The sequence below is a fragment of the Humulus lupulus genome, chromosome 7 (assembly GCF_963169125.1).
Source record: "Humulus lupulus chromosome 7, drHumLupu1.1, whole genome shotgun sequence".
Taxonomy (NCBI): Eukaryota; Viridiplantae; Streptophyta; class Magnoliopsida; order Rosales; family Cannabaceae; genus Humulus; species Humulus lupulus.
The window spans coordinates 34,206,810-34,219,686 of NC_084799.1; the positions used below are offsets into that span (position 1 = coordinate 34,206,810).

The window sequence follows — 12,877 nt, forward strand, 5'->3', positions numbered from 1 at the left end:
ATATTTCCTATTTTATCTTTATTCTAAAAAAATTAATTACATTAAAACATATTTATATAATAATAAATAATATTTTTGTCCCTCGAACTATAATCACTATATGATTGTGTCCCTTGAATAAATCGCAATATTGAAAATTCCTTCTGAACTATGCACGTTACTGAAATATAAGATTTTTGTTAGATTTTATTATAGGTAGCTAACAGAATGATGATGTGACATTTTATCTGTTGATATGACAGTGCCATGTGTCGAATAATTATCAATTTTGCCTCCAAACTTTGACCACTACCAAATTGTGTCATTTTTAATAACTTTTTTTAAAAAATATTAATTAAATCCTTGAAAAATTAAAAATCTAATTAATAACAAATAACTATTTTTTACATTTTTATTTTCTTTTCTTTTACAGTATAAAACAAATCTATTTTGGAATGAAAATTTAAAATAAATATTCAAACAAAGAAAAAAATTAATAAAAGAGGAGAACGAAGGGCTTAAACAAATAAAAAAAACTTTTAATTTGAAAGGAGGAGGATGAAGAGAAAAAAAAAACTTTGTTTTAGTATTTATTTTCAATTTTTATTTTAAGATATATTTATTTTATATTGTAAAAGAAAATAAAAAGTAAAAAAAAATTATTTGTTATTAATTAGATTTTTAATTATTGGATATTTGAAAATTTTAGAGTTGTTTATTTTAAAATGACTTTTTTTTATTTTTAGGGATTTTATTATTATTTTGAATAAATAGCATTTTTGCCCCCCGAAATATGACCATTGTATGATCGTGCTCCTCGAATGATTTGCGATGTTAAAAATTATCCCCGAACTATGCATTATACTGAAATATGAGAATTCTGTTAGATTTCGTCCTAGGTGGCTAACAGATTGATGATGTATCATTTTGTCTCTTGATGTGGCAGTGCAATGTGTAGAATAATTAGACATTCCCCCCCCCCCCCCCTCCCGAACTTTGACCACTACCAAATTATGCCATTTTTATTAAGACTAATTTTTTTTTAAAAAGTTAATAATTAAAAAAAAAATCATTTTAAAAGATTAAGAAAATAATCAATACTAAAAGTTTCAAATTAATTAAATAAAATTCAAATACTCAAAAAATAAAAATCTAATTAATAGCAAATAATTTTTTTTACTTTTTCTTTTCTTTTACAATATATATGTTGATATAAAAATTAAAAAATAAATCCTAAAATAAAGATTTTTCCCATTTGTCCTCCTCTTAAATTAAAATTTGTAATTATTTATTTAAGTCTTTTGTCCACCTCTTTAATTAAAAGTTTTTTCTTTGTTTTAGTATTTATTTTAAATGTTTATTCTAAAATAGTTTTAATTAATATTGTTTAAGAAAAAGTAAAAAATAGTTATTTGTTGATAATTAAATTTTTTATTTATTAAGGAATTAATTATTATTTTTAAGAAAAAACATATATATATTTTTTATAAAATGGGTATAATTTGGTAATGGTCAAAGTTCGGGGGGCAAAATTGATAATTATTCTACACATGACACTGCCACATCAACAGACAATACACTACGTCATCAATCTGTTAGCCACATAGGACGAAATCTAACAGAAGTCTCATATTTTAGTAACGTGCATAGTTTAGGGGGGATTTTTAACATCACGAATTATTCAGGGGGCACGATCATACAATGGTCATAGTTCAGGGGGAAAAATGTCATTTATTCTATTATTTTTAAGAAAAAAATTAAATTAGTTTTAATAAAAATGGCACAATTTGGTACAAGTCAAAGTTCGAAATGCAAAATTACTAATTATTCTACACATGACATTGCATATTATATTTTAATATAATGTTTTGATTGATTAAATAAGTGTTACAAAAAGTGATTATTTAATCTAAGTGGAGGAATGTTATATTATTTTAAATAATTTAATGTTAGATTAAATAATGTGACATAATGTGATTTGTCACATCTTATAACATATTATTAAGAGTTACAAAATTGGACATATGTATGTGCCCAAATGTGACATATTTTAGAGTTAAAAAAACAGTTGCAAATTTGTAACTCCCAAATATTACCCAATAATGTGTAGATTTGAGATTACACATTTTGATTTGAATTTCTCAAAGCCATAAGAGATATGGTTGTTAGAGATGTGATTTTAACTCCCATAATGTGTATGAAAGCTACAAAATCAAGTGGGAATGAATTTTGAATGTTTTAGAAAATTTGAAAAATTAGTAGCTGACAAAATGTCTTGGGCCGCGGCGAGTGTTTTTCAAGCTGCGGCCCAAGAGGCAGAAAAATGTTGTGGGCCGTGGCCAGAGTGACTGACAGTATTTTCCAAACTTCGATTTTATCCAATTTTAAACGTTTCCAACAGCCAAGTAACTCTCAAATCTCTATTTTAATTTCATAAACATCCAATTAATCATTGGTAACAGCCATGGAGGTTGGTGGAATTTGAAATTCAAAGGGTGTCTCAAAACTCTATAAATAGGAGTCTAATGCTCACTTGTACGACACACCATTCTCCATCCACAAAGCACTTGGCTGGAAAATACACCATAGAGGCTTGATAATTCCAGAGAGCTATTTCCTTGAGAGATCTCTTAGTGCTTAGAGAATAGGGGGAAATAAACTTTTGGACAAAGGTCTTGAACTTTGTTCAAGTTGGTGATCCCCACTACTTTACACTTTGGTTGTGTGAGAGTTTGTGTTCTTTTTATTGTTATTTTCATTCTTTTGATCTTGTTGTTCTTATTTATTATTGTTTTGAGTTTGTGATCTTCCTTTTCTAATTCTTTCTATTTATTTGTATTTTGAGCAATAGAGTTGTAACACTTGTTTAAATATTACCTTGTATATTGTATTTTTTACATAGAGTTGTATTTTAGTTTTGTCATTTCCACTGAAACAATATAATATATTATCTAACACTGCCACATCAACATAAAAATATCACATCATCAATATGTTAGCCAACAAAATCTAATAGAAGTCTTTTATTTCAGTAACCTATATAGTTTTGGATAATTTTTAACATCGTTAATCATTAGGTGACACGATCATTAATAGTTCGGGGAGAAAAATATTAAATTTTTTTATATAATTTAAAATACTCACTATCCTAACAACTAAATATAGAGAAAAGTTGAAGATCTCATGTGCTATTTATTAAATAATAATTATTTTCCAACTCTCATGAAAGCCATGATGTCATATATCATTCACTCACTCTCAAAATTGTTAAAAGTGCGAAATATGAAACTTGGAAGTGGGCCATTTTGTTTGACTTATTGCAACGAAAATAAGTAATGTTTATCAAGTATTATCAAACAGACAAAAATCCACGCGTTACCAGAATTTTCAAGCTGTACTGTTTTCATTGGCCTTGTGTAGTTTCCGTGGATGAGTTTGAGAGTGAGAATTTTGGAATATCTGAACCATTTCCTATTAAAAAATGAAAATTATCCAATTTCTTGGAATATCTGAACCATTTCCAATCGTTTTCTCTGAAGACAAACATAGAACTATGGGTACCTAAGATTCCGTATTCATCCTCCCAAGCTCTTTTACTTGATCTCTTGTCATTGTCTATCACTTATATACTAACCCACCAAAAGGAATTTAGTCATTATAACCTACTCGAAGCACAGGAATTAGGATTTTAATAGGAAAATACTAGTTGGAAAGAATGGCTGCTCATCCAAATACTCAATACAGCAGAGAACAAAGATGGTCTCTCAATGGAATGACTGCTCTTGTTACTGGTGGAACCAAAGGAATAGGGTACAGTCTTTTTCTTCTTCTTGTTACTTTATTTACGTTTCAATTTGATAACCTTAGGCTTAACTCGTCAAAAATACATTTTTGGTTTGTGGGATGTTTGTAAACTTTGTTATTTTTCTGTGACTATTTAGGTATGCTATCGTGGAAGAATTGGCAGGACTTGGGGCAACTGTGTATACATGCTCCAGAAATGAAGTCCAACTTAATGAGTGCTTGCATGAGTGGGAGAAGAAGGGATTTCGAGTTTCTGGTTCTGTTTGCGATGTAGCCTCTGAAACAGATCGCAACGAGCTAGCAAACAAAGTTTCTTCTTGCTTCAATGGAAAACTTAAGATACTAGTAAGTCCTCTTCCTTCCTTGTTGAATCTTATTATCATGTTTTTCAATCCTTATTACACCAATAACAGGTTTGAATTTTAGAAAATACGTGTATCTTTACTTTATAGCACGTGTACCGTGTTTGGTTAGAAGAAGAGGCAGTTCATAAGCTTATAAGATCAAACATAGAAACAAAGAGAAAAATAGCTTTGAATTCAATGTGAGAATCCTAACTCGAAGACATGACCTTTTATACCATAGTCCAAACCACTACGTGACCAGGGAGTTACATTCTCTCTCAAAAGCTTATATTGCAGAGTAAGTCAAAACAACTCAGCTTTCTTAGCGCCCTTGAAATTTAATCTAAAACAGAGCAAGTACACAACAAAAGTACAAATTGCTGAGTCATGTCTCTGCTTCACTGTTGACCAAACAAGCTTCTGTCTTGTTTGATCCAAGACTGATATAACAGAAATAACATGCCTAACTCAGTTACTAATTATAAGTACTTGTATATATCTGGTCTTAGATAAACAACGTGGGAACCAACATAAACAAACCGACTGGCGGAGTACACAGCTGGAGATTTCTCATTTCTGATGAAAACAAATCTTGAATCTGCTTACCATATGTGTCAACTTGCTCATCCTCTTCTGAAAGCTTCAGGGGCAGCCAGCATAGTCTTTATCTCGTCTGTCGCAGGAGTCATATCACTAGACACTGGATCCATTTATGCTGCCACCAAAGGTATAAATTATTATAACTTTCCTTGCTATTTATGTGTTTGTGTGTATATACCATATTTCAACCTCATTACTTAGCTCAATGGTTTTGAATGTTGCAGCTGCTATGAATCAATTGGCCAAAAGTTTGGCATGTGAATGGGCAAAGGATAACATAAGGTGTAATAGTGTTGTGCCTTGGGCTACTAGAACTCCTCTAGCTGAACCTGTAACATTCCTCACCCTAGTTCATCTAAATGGAATACTGTAGTTGAATACTTTATAAATATATAGTTTGATAGTTCCTATATGTGAGAGTTAGTGTTTGAACAGATTTAGAGAAGAGTGCTTATATACAATCTTAGACACATAACCAACAAAGTTGTTACAACTGAATAGCAGATCAGCTAACTAACTAATCACAAATATAACAGATTAGCAAGTCACAAGTGATTAGCCTAACAAAATTAACTAAGAGTCTAAGTGACATCTCTAACACCCCCCTCAAACTTAGTGTGTTTGAAGAGAACACTCTAAGTTTGTCACGCAATAGTAGGAATCTGTTGCGAGATAAGGCCTTCGTAAAAGTGTCTACCACTTGATCTTGTGCTGGAACGTGCTTAACCACAAGTTGCTTGCTAAGTATGCGTTCGCGTACAAAATAGAGGTCAAGTTCTATATGCTTTGTCCGAGCATGTAGAACTAGATTAGGTGACATTAGTATAGTGCTTTGATTATCACACCAAATTGTTGGTAAGGCAGTGGAAGTTACTCTGAGTTCGGTGAGCAACGATTGAATCCAAAGACTTCTGCAGCTGCATTTGCCAAGCTTCTGTATTCTGCTTCAGTACTAGACCTCGAAACAGTCCTTTATTTTCTAGATGCCCAAGAAATCAAATTATCACCAAGATAGATGCAAAAACCAAAAATAGACCTTCTATCATCTCAGTCAGATGCCCAATCAACATCTAAAAAACCAGTGATGTTCAGGTGAGAAGGTTTAGTGAGATTAAGGCCATAGTCCAAAGTTCCTTTGAGATAACGAAGGATCTTCTTGACTATTTTCCAATGTGATTCCAAGGGGTTTTGCATAAACTGGGACACTTTATTAACTGCATATGAGATCTCTAGTCTGGTGATGGTCACATATTGAAGAGCTCTGACTATGCTCCTGTACATGTATGGTTCAGGCAAGGGCTCACTGCCAATAGTTGTCATCTTTTCACCTCCAGCCATAGGTGTGGGTAGGGGATTTGCATGTTGCATATTTGTGTGAGCTAGTAAGTCAATAATATATTTTCTTTGACCCAAGTGTAGACCATTTGCAGTATGCTGAATCTGTATACCCAAAAAAATAATCAACCTCTCCCAAGTCCTTTAAGGCAAAAGCTGCATTTAACTTCTAAATAAGTTCCAAAACAACAGTTGTTGAGCTCCCAGTCAAGAGTATGTCATCAACATAAACAAGAAGAAAAATGGTAAACTCTGAATGTTGGATGAACAAAGAGTGATCTGACCGAATGCAGAAGAATCCCAAAGAGAGAAGTGTCTGTCTGAGTTTGTTGAACCAGGCCCGTGGTGCCTGTTTTAACCCGTATATAGCCTTGTTGAGCTTACTGTTGAAGCAACAATTTATCTTTCTATATTTGGAGGTAAAACCCAACGATGATGATGCCCTGTCACTATTCCAGTGATGAATTTTGCCTTTTGACTCGTCGGGATCACCTGCAAGAAAGACACTCCGATGCTTAAGTCAGTTCAAAGTTCGATCCCTTTGCCCTTCTATGAATCTTATATTTATAGGACAAAATATGTAAAGCAGTTGGTTAGTTCAAGCAAACCCTGGAATGGTGGGAAGAAATAACCGAATTTCCCTCCAAAAATACTGTTTTTGAATGTCTAGTTCAGGGGTCAGAGGCGCGGACCGCCTCTGACCCGTAGCTTCTGCCTTCAGAGCTTCTGCATACCAAAACAAATCGTTTTGAATGTTCGATAAATGAGGAAAGGATTTTCGGGCTGAACATTTTGGGCCCAACACTTACGAACCAGCTGAGACCCTTTCAATTCTTCAAAACCAGGAGGTTGCTTCATGAAGACTTCTTCTTGTAGATCTCCATTTAGAAAAGCATTATTAACATCTAGTTGTCTCATTGACCAATCTCTAGATACAGCAATAGTAAGGACTGCTCTAATTGTTGTTGGCTTTATAACTGGGCTGAAAGTTTCTGTAAAATCAAAACCAAACCCTTGTAGGAACCCCTTAGCTACTAGGTGTGCTTTGTGCCGAGTAATATTTCCTTGTTTGTCTGTTTTGACTTTGAACACCCATTTAGAACCAACAACTTTTCTACCTGATGGAAGTGGTACAAGAGACCATGTATTATTTTTCTTTAGAGCTTGCAACTCCTTTTCCATAACTATCTTCCATTTTTGGTTTAGAACAACCTCCTTAACTATGAGGTGGAAGTTGATGTGTTAGGCGTGGTGGTATAGTGTGGTTCCTATGAAGAGTGAGAGAGTGATGGAGACATATGAGGATCTGTACTATTGGCAGGTGACACAAAAGAGGTAGCCTTTGGTATGACAGATGAAGCATGACTATGGGAAGGGGTGGAAACATTACTAGTATTGGGTTGTGGACTTGAGGTAGCATGTGGGAAATGATGCTCATTAAAATGTACATCACGTGAGACATAAATCCTGCCACTAGAAGACAAACATTTGTACCCTTTATGTTTTAGACTATAGCTTAAAAAGGTACATTGGGTAGAACGAAGTTGAAGTTTGTGCTTGTTATAAGGCCTTAAGTTTGGAAAACAAGCACACCCGAATACTCTCAATTGTGAGTAATCTGGTGGCTTTGAGAATAACTTTTGATATGGAGTAATGTTACCAAGAACAGATGAGGGTAATCTGTTTATGAGAAAAACTGAGGCTTGAACAGCCTCATCCCAAAAATCTAATGGCATTGAAGTATGAGCTAAGAAAGTAATGGTTGTTTCCATGATGTGTCTGTGTTTACTCTCAGCAACACCATTTTGTTGGTGTGTGGTGGGACATGACAGCCTATGAATGATGCCATTTTGGGTGCAATATGAATCAAGGGGTCGGTATTCACCTCCCCAAACAGATTGGATAGATTTAATTTTGCAATCAAATTCATTTTCGACTTGTGTTTTGAAAGTAATAAAAGTTTGGGTGGCTTCAGACTTGGAGTGCAACAAGAACAACCATGTGTATCTAGAAAAAGCATCTATGAAATGAATATAATAACAATAGCAATTAGAAGAGACATTGGAGGAAGGTCCTCACAAGTCAGTGTGAATCAACTGAAGAGGCTTTGTGTATTGAGTTTCAGATCTTTGAAAAGGAAGTTGATGCATTTTGCATAAACAACAAGCATTACAGAAATCATGAATTGTTTTATTCCTAGGAAAAATATTACACTGTGTCATTACATTTTGTACAACTTTAGCAGTGGGATGTCCCAACCTGCTGTGCCAAAGCGAAAAAAAGAGTACAACCAGACTCAGAGCTAGTGCTCATTTGAGTAGAATTAGCTGAATACAACTTGGATGAACTTGACTTAGATGAAATGGACTTGGTAGACTCAGAATGTTGATGGAGTTTCATGGTTGAGGGATTGATGACATAAAGGCTATGTTTAAGTGATCCTTGCATCAAAATTTTCTTGGAAACCTGATCTTTGACAACACAATGGTTAGGGTAGAATTAAAAATAGGCATTATTGTCAAAGGAAAATTGGGACACACTTATTAAGCTTTTGCTAATGTGAGGGACATGTAAGACACGATCCAGAACCAAATTCTTAGAAGTGTAAGAGGTATTAAAGATAACCTTACCAGTGTTTTGTATCTGTAGGCCCATGCCATCGCCCATATGAACTTGTTCTAGTCCATGATAGTGTTGTTTTTGTGTAAGAGTAGTGTCTATCATGGTGCAGTGGCTAGTTGCTCCTAAGTTCGGATACCATGATTGATCAATGACTGTGTTAGCAGTAGTTATGTTAGCTGACTGCTTCTCAATGTTGGCTGCTCTAACTCCAGGGAATGCCATGTTGAAGCGCTGTTAGCATCGAGTTGTAATGTCACCTGCCTTAGAGCACAACTGACATGTTTGGCGAGTAGTGGGTATTCCTGGTGTAGAACTTGAATAACCACGACTGATGAGCTGTGAAGAACCAGAAAAAGATGGAGGAGGGATTCTAGGAACCACGACCAGTACCTCTACTTAGAGACGAGGAGTTTGAAAAAGTTGAAATGGAAGGCCTTGATTCATGAATTGAAGGAAAGGAACATCTGCCTTGAAATCCCCTTTGAGTGGTGAGATTAACAGATTCTATTGCTCGAGGGTGGCTGTCCATGCGATGTTCTTGAGAGAGAAGGAGTGATTCAATTTATGCAACTGTGTAGGGTTGATTTCTTGAATTGACGGAGATTACGAAAGTGTCGTATTCTGGAGGAAGGCCCTTGAAAATTGCTACGATGTGTTCTTTGACAGAGACAACTTGACCGACGGAACCCAATAGATCGACCACCGTTTTGATTAGTCGTAGATATTCATTGATGGAAATAATCCCTTTCTTTGTATTCTGCAATTGATTACGAAATTGATCAATTTTAGCGGAAGTTTGAGTGGCGAAATATACCGCTAACGTGTTCCAAATCTGAGCTAAAGTTAAGCTTCCAACAACTCGTGTAAGCACACCTTCGGACATAGAGGAGAGCAGCCAAGAATATAGAAGTTGATCTTGTTTCACCCACTGTTTGTAGAGAGGATTGATGGCTCCAGTTTGGCATCAGAGTTGGTTAGGAACTTCTTGGGTGGAATCACAGCTGGATCGATGTAATCATCAAGATCGTGGCCTTTAATGGCAGACCACACTTGCAGACGCCATAGAAGAAAGTTGTTATCATCAGGCTTGACCGAGATCTTGTGCGAGAAGACGACTGGTGAGAATGCAGCGGTGGTGAAGGAAGTGTCATCGGTGGCAACGGTCGGAGCGGACGGAGAGACACTGTTGGAAGTCATCACCGAAGAATAGCAAGAACAGAGAAGGAAAAAGGAAAAACGAGAGGATCATAATGGTTCTGATACCATGTGAGAGTTAGTGTTTTAACAGATTTAGAGAAAATGCTTATCACACCTTTATTGATAGAGAAGAGTGTTTATATACAATCTAAGACACATAACCAACAAAGTTGTTACAACTGAATAACAGATCAGCTAACTAACTAACTACAAAAATAACAGATTAGCAAGTCACAAGTGATTAGCCTAACATAATTAACTAAGAGTCTTAGTGACATCTCTAACACTATATAATAATATTGCTTTTTTATTTCAGTATCTGAATGATGAAAAATTTATGAGGCCTGCCCTTCTTCTAACACCGATTGGACGTATTGCGGAGCCAAGTGAAGTTTCGTCATTGGTGGCATTCCTATGTCTGCCAGCAGCTTCTTATATAAGTGGTCAGAGTATATGTGTTGATGGAGCCTTTACAGTGAATGGCTTGTTCCTTAACCAAGCAGCATGATGCACAAACAAGCCTAAAAAAATGTACATTGATTGCACACTCCATCTCAATATCAATATATTTTATTTTCTTCTTTTTTTTTTCGGTTCATGGTGGTAATGTATTGTATTAATAAAGAAGAGAAAATAATTCTCCATATGTATTATTATTATTTATTAGAGAAATAAGCTAATAAAGTATAGTAAGTAGAAAACATATTTTTTTTGTTAATGGATATTTTATACTCTTTTTTTTTTTTAAATGAATAATGTTATACTTGATGAAATTTAAATGTGTGAAAGAAATTTTAAATATTTAATGGAGGATGTATTTAGATAATAGATGAGAAGAGGAAATAAAAAGAGTGCTAATAGAACCATATCTTAAAATTAAAAAGTCATTAATTTATTAAAAATTATATTTTTTTATTTAGCCCTCTCTATATAATTTTTTATGTATCGAGTGAATAAAATAAATACATCGACATGTATAGAGAGGACAAATTCCCATAAATAATGATCTACCACTTTTAATTATAGCATATCAGTAAATGTTTTACTCATTTTTAATATTTGACTAATAAAAAATTATATTTTATATAATTTTCATATGTAATAAAAAACTACTTATTTATAATATAATAATACCTTAGTTTTTTTTTATAGCAAAAATTCTTTTTTATCACACTTTTTTTGCATTTGTAGGTACTTGATATTAATTGCTAAATATACTGCCAGATTTCCATTTTTTATTGGTCTTGCTCATTTAAAATTTACCCAGTCACTTTTTGGTGGTCCACATCATGTTTGAAATGCCAAATCATCCTAAATCATGCCATGTCACTAACTTTTAAAAACTACTTGTTTGCTACATGAAATAAAAAAACCATAAAAAACAAAATAAAACCTTATACCCGCCATTGTCATTTGCTACGTAGATAAGAGAATTGGGGCACTCAATTTTCACTTGAAAGAAGGCAACATAAGTTTTTTTTCTTCGTGTTTTCCTCTTTCCTTTGTTTGTTTATTTGTTTTCTGAATTCCTGGCTTGGATTTTGTTGAATGGGTTTACTTGATGTGGTGAATACAAAATAAGGATAGGTGTGATTTTTTTCAATGGGTGGACCCAGATATATGCTATTGATCGGAGGAGGTCATATCAGAGTTGATTAGTAAAATAAAGACTTTGGATGATGACTTTTATTCGACACACACTGTTGGGCAACAATGATTAGGTGGTTGTTGTGTCTATGGTTTTGGGTAGCAAAGAGCAAGTTCACTTGTAGCCATGGTGGCTGGAATGGGTATTCATCAATTACAAGTGGTTATGGGGTAATTGGCAGACCTAGTATGATTGAAGATGGAAGGATCCAGGTCTTTGAAGAGGAGACTAGAAGCACCTCTGTTGTAGAAGCTACAGTGGGGAAAAATGTCATTGTTGGATGTGGGTTTTAGGATCTCGTGTGTTATGTATTTGGTTGAATTTTTTGTTTTGAATGTATATTTTTGTACATTGAATCTACTATATTGTAATTATGTTCTAGTTGAATGAAATTTGAAAATGGTTTAAGCCAAATGCAATACTTTCTGTTTGATCTTACCAACATCCCAAATAACACCAACAAAGTTCAAAACATAAATTCATACCATCACATATTGAAAATACTACAGCATCAAAATTTGTTTCAAAATGCCAGCATCGAAAATGTGGATATAGTTTATATACAACAACAAAGTTTAGTTCAATATACAACCATTAGCCATCAGCATTCAAATAGAAAGTCTGGTTTAAAAAAATTGCTTCAGAAGTCCATCAATTTACTTGAGATGTCCTGGATCTCTACACATTTTCACCACCTGCCTGTGTAGATCTAGTATTATAACTAAAGCTGGCAATTCGTGTAAACGTGTCAGATTCGTGTCGACACGATTATGACACGATACGATTAAGGTAAACACGAACACGACACGATTATTAAACGGGTCAACACGACACGAACACGATAACACGATTATGACACGATTAATCATAACTATACGAAAAAAATCATAAAACCTATGTAAAGTATTCGTGTTATCGTGTCTGACACGATAATGACATGACACGATTATTAAATGGGTCAACATGATTATGACACGACATGATTAAGGTAAACACGAACACGACACGATTATTAAACGTGTCAAAAACTCAAACACGAACACGACAAGATTATTAAATGTGTCGTGTTCGTGTTTACCTTAATCGTGTCGCGTCGTGTCATCGTGTTGTAACCCAAATTTCCACCCCTAATTATAACATCCTTGACTATTAACTCCCTTTGAATGACCCTCACCATTTGTCTTTCCTTTTACTTCCTCAACCTTTCTTTCCTTGTTTTGGTCTGTTTAGTGGAATTCGTTGATGGTGGCCTACCTCGTTTCTTCTGAATAGGGACCTGCAATTGCATTTGTATTTGTCACAATTATAAAATTAACAAGCTATGTATTAAAACATGTTGTGTTTGTCA

At 34.2% G+C, this 12,877-nt stretch overlaps 1 pseudogene; it reads left to right on the forward strand.

Moving 5' to 3' along the window:
• Positions 1–3,488: 3,488 nt before the first annotated feature.
• Positions 3,489–11,950, forward strand: LOC133791133 (tropinone reductase homolog At2g30670-like; annotated as a pseudogene).
• Positions 11,951–12,877: the final 927 nt, after the last annotated feature.